Source organism: Triplophysa rosa, linkage group LG10 (genome assembly GCF_024868665.1).
Source record: "Triplophysa rosa linkage group LG10, Trosa_1v2, whole genome shotgun sequence".
NCBI classification, from domain to species: domain Eukaryota; kingdom Metazoa; phylum Chordata; class Actinopteri; order Cypriniformes; family Nemacheilidae; genus Triplophysa; species Triplophysa rosa.
The window spans coordinates 8706163-8714639 of record NC_079899.1 but is presented as its reverse complement, the minus strand read 5'-3'; the positions used below and the strand labels follow the sequence as shown (position 1 = coordinate 8714639).

General features: G+C 36.2%; 1 long non-coding RNA gene across 1 annotated transcript; it reads left to right on the top strand.

Annotated features, from left to right (window-relative positions):
• Positions 1–5531: 5531 nt before the first annotated feature.
• On the top strand, positions 5532–7706 carry LOC130560033 (uncharacterized). Its single transcript, XR_008963649.1, has 3 exons — positions 5532–6917; positions 7193–7270; positions 7432–7706. It is a non-coding gene; the product is annotated as an uncharacterized LOC130560033 (long non-coding RNA).
• Positions 7707–8477: the final 771 nt, after the last annotated feature.

Below are 8477 nucleotides of genomic sequence, written 5' to 3'. Positions count from 1 at the left end.
ATATTCCTGTCTCTAGATATGGCTTGGGTCGCTAATGTGTCATGAAATTTTTATTTATCAGGCAGTTCAATCTTCCACAAACTAGAGATATTGGCGCATGAGTCATGGCCTTAGCAACAAGCAGTATGGGAAATACACACAGAAGCTTAATATGAAGTGATTTGTTTAAACATACACTATATGGACAAAAGTATTGGGACGCCCCCTTCTAATAAACATGATTATCATTATTAACTATAACTATGCTGTAGATGCTGTAGCTGATTAAGATTTGTGCTCACGGAAATGAGTCAAGTAGTCAAACCTGTTCATTAGACGATATACTTATTTATAGAATACTTATATACGTGTATTTCGCAAGCATGTCTAATGATGTATTAGGCCTTTCTTCAACCCCAGAATGCAACAGGCTCCTGTCCCAGGCCTGGGACAACCGTTCCCAACACTGTTCAAAGTCTCCTCCCAAGTACCAGAAAGCAGATTATATGAGAAAAGTATACAGACAAATAAAAGATTACAGACTGAAGACATTTTCAGCCCAATGCCCTTTAACCAGATTGCTGAATTACAATAGGGTCTTATACCATCTCATCCCCACAGCAAAACTTGCTCTCCTCTTTCGCTGCGCTGCCTGTTGGTCTGTTGTGAAATAGAGGAACAGCTTTTCCTGCGACACGTGCTGCAAAGGTTTTCTCCTAATGACACTGTTTCACACCAATGCCCTATCTGCTCAACTGGCATTAGTTAGGCTTTGGGGTTCAAGTGACTACGGGGGTTTAGAGATGGATTTAAAAGAAGAAGAGTCGAGGAGGAAGAAAGGGAGAGAGTCTCTCTCTGTTGTTCTTGAAAAGCTGTATTTATCCAGGATTAGAGACACCAACATGTTAATAATTGTTTCTAGCAGAACTGCGAAGAAGCGATTCCCCTGTAATCCTCTAATCAGACATTACACCTCTGAGCATGCCCGCGACAGAGGCACGGCAACTGCTCACGCTACTCGCTTTCCCAGCATGCCACCCGTCTGTTGTGCCGGTGACGCCCACCGTACTGTTCAATTACCCAGAGTTTATGTGTAAAAGAATGTGGTGATGCTGCGTTGATGATGTAACGGGTCTTTCTGGGTCATACAGGGAGATGGAAAGGCAAGAATTTGACTTTTAGTTCATTTGGATTTTTTGATACTATTCCTAGAAGCATACACATTGCATACACAATGAAAAATCCAGCAGGAACATCAGCAGTGGATCCATTGTAGAAGCGGCGGCAATTCACTTCTATTGTATGGACACAAAACCATTGCAAGTGAATGGGTACCATCATTGTTCGGTTACCAACATTCTTCAAAATATCTTCTTTTGTGTTCTGCAGAAGAAAGTCGTACATGATTGAAATAACAAGAGTAAATGTTAACAGAATTTTTATTTTTGGATGAACTATCGCTTAAACCTTATTTTCTGATTGTGTATTTTCCATCAGCAACCATGATTCAAATGGAATATTTTGCCACTGTTAAAATGTATGAACCTTTTCAATGGGCATATAAGGTTTGCTATAGGCCATGTAATAAAGTTAGAGGGACATGTAGATCAAGTGTAAAAGGTCACAGGGGTCATAAAAACACCATTCCTCACCGTCTGGGAGGAACGGAGGGCAGTGAACCTGATATAAGTTCATTAGCAGTGCATGCAGCGAGAATGACTTGGCTGAGTGGAGGGTCTCAGACCCCCGGCCGTGCTGGAGGTCAAATGTTAGTATTTTTGATTATGAAGTGTTCTTTGTGGTCTCTATAATGAAAGCGAAAAATGGTCATTTGAGCTAAAATGTAATTTTCTGCATTTGTGGTCAATAACAGTTTATTTTTCATTTTTTAAAGACTGCATTCTGAATGAAAAAACTGCGTTCAGCGCCTTTAAACAATAGTACACTTGTTTAGAGCAGCAGGTGTATGCTACTGTTGTTGTTGTTTTATCATCTGCCTTGAGTTTGTTTTTTGTTTCCTTTTCATAACAACAGCATCACAACTCAGTGGCTCATTGTTTACCTACTGTATTTTTCTTTGTTTTTTTCATGTCTTTCTATTTTTTTGTTGCCATTGTTAATGATGAATGTTGATTGTTTGTCATCGTGTCTCTCCTCCCCCAGCTGGTTTGGGATGGAGAGTGAGTAGTGAGGACACAGAGGGATTAACCTGGCAGAATTTAATTAGTGGGGCTGTTGTCTCTGCCCTTAACCATTCAATCTTTTCCAGCAACAGCTTGGCCTGTGATAGACAGACCCCGTGTTCGGGGTGGCGGCGGCGTGGTTGTGTCTATGTGTGTGTGTGTAGTGTTCCCGTTACTATACCTTAAATGGACATCAGATGCATGTTTTTGTATAGATTTGTATGTATTTTTAGATTAAAAATAACCAATTTATTGGACAGACACATTAAATACCTTGCACATTTTGTGACAGCATTCTCTTCTGTATTATTCAAAGAACAACATGTAGCATTCAATATTATGCTTTTTGCTCTTGTCTTCTGACCCCCGCCCCACGGCGGGTCATATTGAACGTGCGGTCCAGCGCGTGGGCTTGGGGCAATCATAAGCATATCTGAGGCTGACACTGTTTCATTGTAATCTCGATGCTAAACTCCCCATTAACCCATCTGGGGTCCAACGCCCGCATAAACTCTCCAAACATACGCACACACGCTTTTGATGCTGGTCATGTGCAGGAAGTGTGCCTGTACACATAAACACCTGCTGAGCATTAAGGAACAATTCATTCCATCATATTCCATAAAACAACACTCTAACGGAGTTTGATCCTGTTAAAGAATAAGGGATGGAAAACTGTTGGCATCACAGATTGTACTATTAAATTATGTTTCTGCAAAACATATATTGTTAAACATTTTATGGTAAACATATAAACATTTACAATAAGAGTGGTCTCATCAAATGTTAAAGAGATCAGTTGAGAAATCATCATTTAAAAATAGATGTCACTTGTAACTGTGTATAATTATCTATATACTGTGTATTTTTATATTTTGTTAAATTATCTATTAAAACATTTGTATACAGTATTCGTGTTCTTTCAGCATGATGTAAGAGAAAATAACTAGACGGCTTAGGCACATGTATGATGCTTAAATAAATCCAATTATTGTTATTGGTTTTTTATTTTTTGTTTCTTTTTTAACTCATCAAAAAAAAAGACAAATTCAGAAAATACTAAGCTTCTATAAAGCCCTCCAACTGTCTCACAAACAAAACACCTCCACCCCTCTCTCTAAACCACTAATTAGTGGCTCATTAGGAAGCTGTAGAGTTCTTACAGTATGTTTCACTGTCCTGACAGAAGGCCAGTTACAGCTCAACAGTTTCCTCAAACTGACACCACTTACTAAATGAATGTCAAATATAAACCCATTTAAGGTCTATAGACAGACAATATTGTTGTTATATACAGTAATTTTCTAATTCAGTTTCATAGCTGTTTCACTCACTGCTTTTTCAACCTAATGATTTATAACCTAATCTCTAGCCTACTGTATACACACTGGTCAAATATTTAGGGTCACTTATTCATCCCTTATTAACATTTTTGTTGAATAATAAAAACCTCACTCAAATGTTATAATGAGAATTATGTTGTGACTAATGAAAACCAAAACAAATAATTTATTAGTAGTTCCCATCTGTACCGGGCTCTTATTGGTTTCCTTTATCCTCATCATTTAGTCTAAATCGTTCATTTTAAAAACTTTTATTTTAGTTTTCTAATGAAAGAAGTTATTGTTTTTACAGTTAGATTTTTGTCTTTAAAAAATCTAAAAATGCTTTTAGATCAAATAATTTTGAACATTACAAAACTCATTTTAGTCAAGTGATGCTAAACTTTTGAACAGTAGCATGAAAACTCTACATTCACAGAAGTTAGATTTCTTCAGTATGTGATTTATACAGACAGTATGTATGTATATAGCGTATACTAATGAAAAATATTTAATTAAAGGTTTTCTAAGATGGCTATTATTACATTTTCCAAACATTTCCAAATTGTTATTAAAAAGTCTTATTGTCCTTAAAACCAGCATTAGAGCACTAAAATAAGAGTTTAGTCCAAACAACAGCTTTGTTTATACTGTTTGTGTTCCACATTTTTACTGTATTAACATAAAAATGCTAGAAAACAAAAAGCAAATAGATGCGTTGTTTGTTAGAAACTAGGCCAAGCGACTTCTGGCAAACAGAAGGGCCATCATGGGTCACAGTCTCAACGCGGCAGCGTCAAAGCTCTGACAAAGGAAACAATAAACAAAAACAACTCTTTCTAACGCACAAAGTTGTGACGTAATAGTCTAGACTGTATGTCACATTGTGAGTTCAATATGTCTTTTAATGTTTCTTCTCAAGGGCTAATTCTGTTCAAATTTGTTTTAATTGTGCCCCATAGATTTCTGTGACACGTTTTTTATTAAATTGTATAATTGCCTCAATTTTTTTGATTAATGAAATTGTATTTTTGTTGCAAAAAGATATCAGATTCATACATTTAAGTTATTATTAATAAGAGTATATAAATTGAGATTTTGTTTCAATAATCTGTTTTTATGTACCTCTTTTCTGAAAAAACAAGTATTATCAGAGTCTTATATATGTTAACACACCATGTGGCTTTTTAATATCTGCAACATACAGAACTTTGACCTACAACGTGAGGTGTCATTTCAAATACTTGTGAGAGGTTCAAAATGCTGACCTCCATGGGGACTGCAGCGTGACCCCCAGAGCCTCGACTGCATGTCCCTTGGAAGTAAGAAGTCAATAAAAAAGCTATTGTGATTGCAAGGGTGTGGACAATCAACTCTACATACATTTGTACTGGAACATTATTTTTACAAGTTTTCCCGGCAATATCAAAATATGTTTTTGTAATAGAGATATAGAGCCTGTTTTATCAGTTAAGATGCCTGTAGTATAAAGTCTTTGGGGCCATGATAACAAATCTGAAAGGCCCATGTGAGTTTAATTTAAGTTCTAAGGACAACCACAACTAATAGTCCTTCTTTAAATAAACATGCCCACTGTTCACACCACCATACCTTGTTTTCGGGCTTATGGGCTGTACACACAGAAGTCTTAGAAACACACAGGGACACACACAGACTCGTACAGTATCCCTCAAATAAACAAGCACAAACAACTGCCCCAAATACACACAGCTCACTCAGGGGCCCAGCCTGGGAGTTTAAACCCCACCAGCTTTGTAATGCCCTTACCCCCACCTCTCAAGATCCACATTCTGCCCTTGGCTGTGTGACCCAGCCAAAAAAAAACTGTTTGTCTGAATGGGACAAAAACCAGTAGCTGAGTGTGGCTGCATGGTGTGGCACATGCTCTGTGCCCAAACTGGTGTGTGTACAGATAATTTGAGCAAAGATTAAGGTGATAAATATGAAGGGTTGTCATTTAAATAAATACAATGCATACTTATCATATTCAATGTAATATAAAAAAATGTGTATAATACACTTGTGTTTTCATCCAAAAATAATTAATATGACTATACACTCAAATTACTATCAGTTGGCAATCAGCTGTTTTATTTGAACCCCCTATTGTTGTAATATAAACTTGATAATTGCATTATAATCTTTATTCACAGAGAGCAACTTTATGTCAAGACGACAGTTGCTCTCTGTGCCATTTGAAATGCCTCTCATATGGTGCATGTATTCGAACATCTGGAATATAATAATATATATTAGACAGATGTAACATTTATATCCAAGGGCTTAATTTGTGCAGGAACAAGCCGGATCCTCCGAAATCCGATCCGGCACCTCATTTGGCAGATCCCGCTCTTCAAGCGCTAATGGGAAACGTTCGTGCTGACCTGTTGCGTGCATATATTTTATTAAAAAGCACGTATAATACTTATAATGGCAATAACTTTTTTATTGTGATAATGAACAGGCAGTCAAGTTTGAGATGCTGGAATATTGTGTGTGTGTGTGCGTAAGGGGCCGGCGTAATACACAGACAAAAATGAATTCAAAAATGAATGTTTTGCACATTACTTAATTTCTTGCTATAAATGTTACAAAATTCATTGAGATTGCAGTTTGCTTAAAATAATGAGTAAACACAGCAAGTAATTTTTAGTAAAGTCGCATGAATCTGGTTATTAGTCAATTTGACAAAACATTTTAAGATTTGGTTAGATCATGTGACCCAGCAGTGGCCATTTTCTGAAAATCATCTCCTCATACGATTAAGGTGAGTAAACTTAACTTGTTTTATATTAAAATGTTTTATAAAATAAATCCCCCCAATAGTGTTAAGATACATGTTTCTTAATGTTTTCATTTTAAATAAGTTTAATTGTGGTGGTGCACGTTTCTTAGTGTTTTAAATAAGCTCAGATATCAAATGTACAGAAACGTGCGTGCACAGCGCGCTTCAACTTTTGTGAGAAGAAATTTTATTTAAGTTGCTTAAATGAGATTTATGGTAAACGATCACGATTGCCTACTTTTATGAAGGCATGAAAACACGTTGATAGTTATATTCGCCGTCCAGCTCCTTGAGCTTTTTAGTTTAAATTTGACACAAGGCGCCACATTAACAGACAACGTTTTTAAGTGAGTTAAAAAGAGCGCGAAGCCGTCATTGCTTTATTTCAAACTGTTCATCTGTCATTGCTTTATTTCAAACTGTTCATCTGTCTACCTTTCATCTGTTTATCTATACCGCTTGCGAGCGTTGCAATGCAACGCGACAAACGCCTTGTTGTTAATGGTTTCTGTTATGTTTTGTCATGTGGCATCTTGAGGTGCGGACAGGGTGTGACCGTTTACCGTGAGCTTGAAGTGCGAGGCGGAGGCTGGAACAGCGGGCTCAAAATCTCTATTCATTGTGTTGGTTAGAATCCTCCTTAAAACGGCACACTGTCACTTTGCAGACACATAGAGGAGAATTGTGTGGGCTAAGGCTAGTGACTATTTTTTTTTTTATTGTAGTTATAATTGTTTGTGTGTGGTAAACGCATATTTTGCATACTGAGCAGTGTAAGTGAACAAAACACAGTAGTGTTAAGTACAGTCAACGTTGTTATTGTGACACTACACTATGGCAATGTTGTGAAGTTCTGGTAAAGTTCCATTATGTGACTTTAATATATTTGTTTTATATTTTAGGAAAGCCAATTCCTCAATGAATGTTAAAAAAATCTTGGGAGACCTAATTTTCATAGTGACGAACTTATACAGAACTAGGTAAGAACTTATGTAGAATCCACATGATGCAGCAGACCTATGTGTAACATAACAGTTCATATTGATTCTTTACATTCTTTTAATTATCAGTATGTATATTTATATATTTTATACTATTCTAAATGTATATTATACATTAATATCATATTGCTTTGTTTCAGGACAATAATGGTGAAGTTAATCAACCTTGCAGAGCACACAGTAATGACCAGAGGAGGGATCTCCAGATACTCCAGATCTCCATATTTAGCTCAACACCACACCTAACATGCAAGCATACAAGACCACACACAAACATAACTCTACACTGTTATCAAACACACATACACACTCATTCATACAACACCACAAATATTAAAAACCATTAAAAACCACTAGCCTGAGCCATGTTGATGGTTACTGTTGTTATAATGTTGTCAGAATGCCTGTTATTGTTATTTAGTACCGTTTATTTGTTTTTGTTGTACAATGAAATTTACATTTCTGAACTGCTGTATGTTTCATGTTTAAATTATTCAGTGAAAAAATAAAGCTTTTAACATTTCACAGCTGTCCATTGTTTCTGTATTTTAGGTGTTAAGAACATAAAAAATATTAATCTAAATGATCTTACATTTTGTCATGGGGGTAAACTAGATTTTTTTGGTAGAAATAACAAAAATGTGTTAGTAAAAACAACTTAAAATTGTGAGTCACACCAACCGAAAAAATTAAGCAAAATCCCTTGCTGGGAATAGGGTCAAGGGTTACTTAAAAATTTAAGCAAAGTCACTAAAGAATTTAAGGTAATGCTGCTAAAAATATCATGTAGAACTGGCTTAAAAAAGTGGTCGCAAAAATGATGCACTATATTTTTAAGTAACTTTATCGTAAATTTTTTACGTGTAGCTTGAGCTGTTATGAAACGTTAAACGTGAAACATTAGATAGGCCTCCTGCAAAGTTAGCTATTTAGTCGTGCATGTGCACTTGTACTAACATTGTGCTTTTGCAAAATAAAGAAAACTTAAAGGATGCGCTTTGTTATCTTTTCCTTGAACTTATTCGTGGAGGGCTGCGCCTCACAAACTGAACCAAACTCAGCAGTATCTTGTCGCCGTTTTTTCCCTTCCTTTTCGTTTTGTTAATCTGTTAATGGTCAAATATTCCGATGTATTCGCATGTTTTGCATTTAATATTGAAGGTAACTTGTCGTGAAGGACACTTCA